At 35.9% G+C, this 8,621-nt stretch overlaps 1 long non-coding RNA gene across 2 annotated transcripts in view; it reads left to right on the top strand.

Moving 5' to 3' along the window:
• The first annotated feature begins 6,725 nt into the window (after window positions 1-6,725).
• LOC123573516 (uncharacterized) overlaps window positions 6,726-8,621 on the top strand; it is a 52,227-nt gene continuing 50,331 nt past the window's right edge. For both annotated transcript variants that reach the window (XR_006698072.2, XR_012435346.1), the window contains exon 1: window positions 6,726-6,858. This is a non-coding gene — a long non-coding RNA (uncharacterized lncRNA). The remainder of the gene's footprint in view (window positions 6,859-8,621) is intronic.

Raw genomic sequence — 8,621 nt, 5'->3', positions numbered from 1 at the left:
ATTCCAAAAACAAACACTGATTTTTAAAATTAACAATATTATTTTAAAAAATTAGGTACCTAAGAACAAATTGAAAACAATGTGTGTGAAAATACTTTTAAAATAATAAAATGTTCTTCAGATAAATTTTTTAAAAGTAATTTAATTGAAGTATATATTCTTTTCACAACCTGGAAGACGCAAAATTTGAAGTCAGCAATTCTCTCTAAATTAACCTAGAAATTTCATGCAGTCTTAAAAATTCCAATAAGTTTTTAAAAAATTGGCGTATGATTATAAAATTTTTATGGAAGTCAAAAATTATGACAATAAAAATCTTCTAAAAGAACATGGTGAAATAACTTAATCTAATGAATACAACTATTATTTGTAAAGGTATATAATTAATACAATAGAATACTGGTAAAAGAACAAACAAAAGAACACTGGAATATAATTAAAAGTCTAGAAGTTAACCCAATTATAGGTACATACTTCATTCATATCAAAGGTAGCACTGAAGACAGTGGTGCTGAAATACTTCAAATTTTCCTGCTACTTCACACAATATATAAAAGTCTGTTGCAGTGTATTGTAGATCTAAATGTGAAAGGGAAAATAACAATGCCTTAAAATATCAGAATAATCATAATATTAAAAGTTGATTAACCTTATTAGTATTCAGGAAAATTAAAAAAAACAAACAAACACACGATTAGATATGACTAAACACCCACCGAAATGGCTACAATTAAAAGACTAATGATACCTAATGGTGGCATGGATATTAAGAAACAGGAATGTTTATACACTACTGGTGGTATTGTAAATACTACTTTGGTGTGTACAGCTAAAGTATATAGCCACTTTGGAAAACTGAGTATCAGTATCTATTAAGGCTGTATGCTTATTCTATAAACCCACTATTCCACTTACAGATATATATTAAAAATATATACATGCACATATGCACCAAATGACATATGTAAAATTTACTTATATATCAGTCTTTCTTGTATAAACAAAAACCGGAAACAATCCAAAAGTCCATCAATAGAAAAACATAAAAATAAGTCATGTTGTATTCATATGATGGTAACAGAATTTAAGATTTAAAAAAATAGATGGATCTCATGGATCCATTTTATTTTTCTACTATGAAGTAGAAAAGCTAGATTCAAAAGGAAAAAGATGGATACAAAAGAAAACATAGTATATGACTTTATAAAATATTGCAAAACAAGAAAATAAAACTATGGTGTTCAAAGTCTGCACATTCGGTACTTTTCATGGGGAAGGTAGAGGTGATCATTGCAAAGGGTCTAATGGGGGTTTTCAGTGTTTTTGAAATATTCTGCTTCTCACTCAGGGTGATGGCTACAAAAATGTACTCTTTGTGGTAATTTATACACATATATATACAAATATATATATGTAGTTTTGTGCAATTTTGTATGTGTGTCATATTTTACTTAAAATATCAAAAATAAAAAAAAAAGAAGAAATCAAAATGATTCCAAAGGAATTTATGCCAAGTTTTGTAAATTATGGTAAAATGAAATGGGAAATAGTAGTAAAATAAATATGGATGGGATATAAAGAAATAAAATTTCCATTATTTGCAATTGTTATGATTTTCTACATAGAAACCTAAAATAATATATAGGAAAATTACTAGAGATGAGAACATTCAACAAAGTTGCTAACAAAATTAAAATTCTGTTTAAATCTTTTCTGTGTGACTCTAGTGACATGTTACATTATGCCTACTAGGTAACAAGTTTATAATGCATTCTTCTTAATATCAGGGTCTTGACCTCTGCATTTGTTTTTGGTTTTGTTTTGTTTTGACTGATTTATCTCAGCTGACATCAGTGTAGAATACATAATATGCACTCAAATATATATTGAAGGAATAGATAAACCATATTATCAAAGCAAATTATACTTTTTCTCATTTTCATACCAGGATAATATGTATATAGCCACAAATGGTCATATCAAGTTACTAAAGATCTCAGATAGATTGTTAGGACACAACACTGATTTTTACTATTTGAGACTGAAGGCCCCTTCGCTAAAGGCCCATTTTCACTCAATTCTGAATCTCACTTAATAGAATCTTGATAATTTTAAAGTATCTTGAATAGACTGGCATCCAAGTTGAGGTCTTACTCCCAACTATTTCCTTGGCAGGGTAAAACAAAGTATAGTAAGAGCCAACAGTGGAGTACAGTGGTGCACTCTACATTGTGCAGAATTTGCATTAAGATTGATAGAACACTTCTGAAATGATTTTCTCTTCTATCTACTATATTGTTTGTCTGCAACATTATTCCCATAACATCCAGACATCTTTATGAGGTATCGATTGTATTTGTTTAGCCTCCCTGTGCATACCAAATTTGCAGATAACTCAGTTGCCTTTATGCAAATTCTAGGTAGCTAGTTATTTTTACTAGATAAGGAATCATTTCTTGTTTTCTGCAGTAACCACTCAGTTATAACGATATTCTCAAGCCCTCTCTTTCCTTCTATTATTACATATAGCCAAAAGGACTCTGACTATAAAAGCAAGGGTAAGAAACCCAACATGGTAGATCAGAAGAATCTACTTTCCCCTACACAAAAATATTTATTTTACTTTCTAGCTCTTACAGTATTTGGAAAGTTTTATTTCACAAAAGAAAGGGCTGGTATAATCTCATTTCCACTGATCACAGGTCAATACATTTTATTACAACAATTAATCTGAAAGTGATCTCTTTTGGTCTGTCTTCATCGACAGAACACAGAGGACTGATTGTGTAGCAAATGACATGGCATCTCCTGTTGTAAACTGATCATTTGACTCCTGTCTTTTGCCAGTTAGCTACAATAAAAACAAATTGACTTTAAAGTCTGGAAATAGCAGAGCCAATGATTTAATTCTTCTTATTAATGATGTAATAGCATGTGCTTGTGTTAGACAGTTCCACATAAATCTTCATGCTTCATTTGTTCACTCTCAGGCAAATCTGCTGAATCAAGTAAGACTCTAGAAAATGCCCTGCATTGTGAAAGTCAGGGATGGTCTTTTCAGGCTTGGAAGGAAGGAAGCATGGAACCAGGAGCTCAGATGCAGGATCAAGATCTAATTCGAGTTGTTGATTTGGCTAGAAGGATACAATTAAGAGTTTAAACGCAAACCAGAGAAAAAAACTGCAGCACTTGTATGCCTAGAAAGCTCCCCAAAGCAACCATAACATGTACAAAAGCAGGGCGCGGTGGCTCACACCTGTAATCCCAGCACTTTGGGAGGCCGGGGCGAGCAGATCACAAGGTCAGGAGATCGAAACCATCCTGGCTAACACTGTGAAACCCCCTCTCTACCAAAAATACAAAAAATTAGCCAGGTGTGGTGGCGAGCGCCTGTAGTCCCAGCTACTCAGGAGGCTGAGGCAGGAGAATGGCATGAACCCGGGAGGCGAAGCTTGCAGTGAGCCGAGATCAGGCCACTGCACTCCAGTCTGGGAGACAGAGTGAGGCTCCGTCTCAAAACAAAACAAAACAAAACAAAACAAAAAACATGTACAAAAGAGGTTTTGCTTCCTCGATATTTTATTGAACTCTCAATTGAAACTATCAATAGAATAAACAACTGGGTTCCTGTTTTCACTTGAGTATTTCAAAGATGTTTAATCACTACGGGACAAAATCTAGAAATTACCACTACAGATAATAATTTTATATTTCTTTTCTGAAAACAAAGAATTATTCAATATAAATACCTAGTGAAGACTAGAAAACACAGAGAATAAAATTCAGATAATTGACCTCAAACCTCTGGATCTAAGATAATCATATTTTAGTATGTTTTCATTCCATGAGTGTTGGAATGAGGGATGGGGCATTTGTCTAGGAATAGCAAAGCTGACTTTTTAAACTCAGAGTCAACTTGGAGGAATTTGTGTGTATGTGCACGTGTGTGTGTGTGGGGGGGCAGTTACAGCTTATTCCTGTAATGAGTTAAAAATAAAAAAGTTATGACAATTTGACTTTCTTTGAAGTTTTATCCAGAAGCATCTTTGGGAAGCAACCTCTGAACTAACTTCTGGGTTCTCTAGTGTGGCGACCTGCAGCTGTGATTCTATGCAGTCCCTCTTGTCATTGACTGAACTACTGGTCTCCTTGACTTCTCAGTGCTCAAAATATTAATTAGAATACATCTCTTTATCAATACAATGTTAAGAGATTTGTTTTCTAAGGGGCGTGTGCATATTAAATTTTTAACAATGTATTTTGCCTTCATACATGATGGGCAACTAGCTAATCTTTATTCATTTATTCACTCAATAGAATAATTATTGATGTCTACAATGTGCTATTCTCTCTTCCAGTTGCTAAAAATGAAGAAGTAAAACATACAGTTCTCTCTAATTCTTTCAAAACTTTATAAAATACTTCTGGCTTTTAATTCAGATAAGACTGAGACTGTGGCCTGGATTTACTTCTTTTCTTTCTCTGTCTTTTTTTCTTTCCGTCACAGGAGTTATTAAGAAAGTACTTTACCTTGATGGAGGGGCAAAATGGTTCTTGGAAAGTTTTTGTCTCTTTTAAAGCAGCTCCAGAAACATTTCTTGTCTGGTTCTTAGAGCCGGTCAGGCAACCTTTGATATACAAATGCAGGCCATTAGAAGCTGCTTCCATCTAAACATGTTGATTCCCACCATTGTCCTCTTGCCCTTGCCCCCACATATGCCTGGCAACATGCTTGCCCCCACATATCCCCAAGTATGTAGAATATCATGGCGCCCTGCATTTGCATATTAAAAGACTAGGGTGGGAGGGTCAGTTTTTTCTCAGGCTATGTGAATGACATGCTTAGTGAAACCAATGCCCTAAGCCCTATGCATATCAGACACCGCCTCCTCCAGCCTCCTCATATGAAGCTGGCATCTGCTGCACTCCGGGTTTCCTCTCCCAGCTTTGAAGACCCCCTCCCTCTGTCTCGTACAGGGAAGTTTCTTCCTTCTTTCTTTTTTCTTGCCTATTAAACTCTCTGCTCCTTAAAACTACTCCACGTGTATCTGTCATTTTATGCAATTCAGCCTAAGAGTCCTGGTGTTCCTCCACTCATCGAAGTCGTATCATTTCTTTTTCTTTCTTTCTTTTTTTTTTTTTGGTCTTCCTCTCTCTCGCTTGGGCTGGAGAATAATAGCACAATCATATCACAACTCACTGCAGACTCGACCTCCTGGGCTCAAACAATCCTCCCACCTCATCTTCCCAAGTAGCTGGGACCACAGGCATGCTCTATCATGCTTGGCTAATTTTTTTTTTTTTTTTGTGTGTGTGTGTGTGTGTGTGTGTGTGTATATATATATATATATGTGTGTGTGTGTGTATATGTTGGAACCGAACTGTCGATTCCCTCCTGGGCAGGGGTCGCCGCGAAGGATCACCGACACGAGATTCACAGCAGAGCGTTATTTATTACTAGCGCGCTAGGGTCCCAAGCTCTAAGTTGGCCCTGGGACCCCGAGTGCTTGTTACAGGTTGTTTATATAGGCAAACACAAGTTCAAACACAGCTTAGGGCGTGAAATTCAAACAAAGCTTTAGGCGCGTGGTAATTGGGTCTGTCTATGGCCTGAGCAAGGTATCTTGTTCTGATTGGTTGGGGCGGGACCTTAGGAGGTTCTTTCCTGGAATTGCTGATTCCGGGAACATCGGGGACATTGAGTCAGGGTGGGACCCCATGAGGTTATCAGGGTGGGACCTCATGAGGCTATCAGGGTGGGACCTCATGAGGTTATCAGGGTGGGACCCCATGAGGCTATTTCCCAGAATTGTCTTTCTGTTTGGGTTCTGGGAACATCGGGGGGCTATCCGTGGCCATCTGGGGTTTAAGTTTCATGATGGCCAAGCTTTCTAAATTTTATGAGGCTTAGGAATTATGAGGCCTAGTTTCATATATATATATATGTGTGTGTATATATATATATGTGTGTGTATATATATATATATATATATATTTTTTTTTTTTTTTTTGAAGAGATGAGGTTTCGCCATGTTTCTCAGGCTGGTCTCATACTCCTAGGCTCAAGCAATCCTCGGGCTTCAGCCTCCCAAAGTGCTGGGATTACAGGTCTGTACCACATTCCTAGCCTTGGATTTATTTCTTTTAGTCCAAATACTCCTTTAATATTTCTGCAGTCTTATAATTCCACTATTTGATCAGGAAGTGAGTTTCCTTTCATTAATGTTGTGTGAACTGTCTTTAAATCAATTAATGTAAACAGTATATTTTCCAGGAGAGCAAATTTGTCTTAAATTGTATACTTGATTTTAGTTTCTGTTGCAAGTTTTCTAATTTGATTCTTTTTCAGAAATACCTATAATTAGAGAATCAAATCTCTCCTTTTTTCTCTCACAGATACCATCTTCTCTTTGATAGCTTTCATGTTTTGTACTTTTCAACTTTTTTCTATATTCTAGGATGGTTTCTCAAATTCTCTGATGTGTTCATTTTGTTTTTTGCTATTTTGAATATGGATTTAGTTTAGGTGCATATTTTAGCTCCTCTACACTGTTTCCTTTTTTTTTTTACTCTACCAGTCTCTAAAAATCTATTTCCATTTCTTTAATAGGTCATCTAAGGGATCTGCATTCCTTTAAGTGTGTTGTTGATATGGTAATTGGGTTATGGGGGTGGTTTTGCCACCCTGTTCTCATGATAATGAGTGAGTCTCAGGAGATCTGATGGTTTTGTAAGGGTCTGGCATTCCCCTTGCTTGCACTCACGCCATCCTGTGTCCTATGAAGAAGGTGCCTTTTTCTCCTTTGCCTTCTGCCACGATTGTAAGTTTCCTGAGGCTCCATCCAGCAATGCAGAACTGTGAGTCAATTATGCTTCTTTCCTTTGTAGATTACACAATCTCGGATATTTCTTCATAGCAGCATGAGAATGGAGACTAATACAGTTGTATAATGCTCTTTTTCTTGTTTTATAAAAAAATACTGTAGGTCTAATCATTTGATTGACTGCTTCTGCATATTCAGATTTGGTGTTTTCCAACAGCGTCATGAATTGAAATTCCTGACTTTTTTTTTTTTTTAATAACTCAAACTTTTATTTTAGATTCAGGGAGTATATGTGTAGGTTTGTTACATGGATATATTGCATGATGCTGAGGTTTGGGATGTGATTGATCCCTTCACCCAGGTACTAAGCATAGTACATAGCATATACAATAGTTGGCTTTGAAACTTAATCTCTCTTTCTTTCTCCCAGTAATCCCCAGTGCCTATTGTTGCATCTTTATATCCACATGTATATCCAGTGTTTAGCTCCCACTTATAAGTGAGAACATGTGGTATTTGGTTTTCTGTTCCTGTGTTAATTCACTTAGGATAATGGTCTCTAGCTGCCTCCATGTTGCTCCAAAGCACATGATTTCATTCATCATGAAATCTTTGCCAGTTCTTGTGTCCAGGGTGGTATTGCCTAGGCTGTCTTCCAGAGTTACTATAGTTTGAGGGCTTATATTTTAATCTTTAACCCATCTTAAGTTAATCTTTGTATATGGTGATAGGCAGGGGTCCAGGTTTATTCTTCTGCATATTGCTAGCCAGCTATCCCAGCCAACATTTATTGAATAGAGAATCTTTTCTTCATTGCTTGTTTTTGTTGACTTTGTTGAAGATCAGATATCTATATGTGTGCAGCTTTATTCCTGGGTTCTCTATTCTGTTTCATCTGTCTATGTGTCTGTTTTTGTATCAGTACCATGCTGTTTTAGTTACTGTAGCCTTATAGTATAGTTTGAAGTTGGATAATGTGATAATGTGATATCTCCAGCTTTGTTCTTTTTGAATAGGATGGCTTTGGCAATCCAGGGTCTTTTTAAGTTCTACATGAATTTTAGAATAATTTTTCTAATTGTATAAAAAATGATGTTAGGAACTTGATAGGAATAGCAGTGAATCTGTAGATTGCTTTGGACAGTATGGCCATTTTAACTATACTGACTCTTTAAATCCATGAGCATGGGAGGTTTTTATTGGAATCTTGTTAAATCCCTTTTTCTGATTTGTAATTGGATGCACAAATGAACTACAACCTACTATTGCCCTTAGACAGAAAAATAATGTGGCATAATTTCAAACTGACAATATTTAAATATTTCTTTCATATTTGTTTACTAGTGAAATGGTTGCTGCCTACAAAGGGATTTTTAAATCAAAACCATAATACTAAATATGAAATATCATTATCGTTTCCACTTTGGCAGAGGGAGGATTAGATTACATGTTTCCGTGTTACAACTAGAATTCTTTGTGGAGCCCCAACTGCATTATTACTGCTTTCCCACTGTTTTGATGCCCCTTATAGACTGGTGTACCTTGTAATGGTGTAATGATGTGACTGGCCTTACTCTTCATGCAGCTTAAGGCTAATGACACCTGAGTGTTGACAGGATCTTATCTGGAGAAGCTTTGCTATATTCTAGTGCCTGCTTTCTGTAAAGTCAAACATAGGAAATATGTGAAAAACCATGACAATGTAGACCTCAGTACTCTCAATCATCCTTCTCTGGCTCTCCTAATGTATCCATTTTACTTGAGCACAAATGATTTCCCACTTAGCAATCAATATTC

The sequence above is a fragment of the Macaca fascicularis genome, chromosome 5, assembly GCF_037993035.2.
Source record: "Macaca fascicularis isolate 582-1 chromosome 5, T2T-MFA8v1.1".
NCBI lineage: Eukaryota > Metazoa > Chordata > Mammalia > Primates > Cercopithecidae > Macaca > Macaca fascicularis.
Note: the sequence above shows the minus strand (reverse complement) of the source record. Positions and strands in the feature narration are given on the sequence as shown.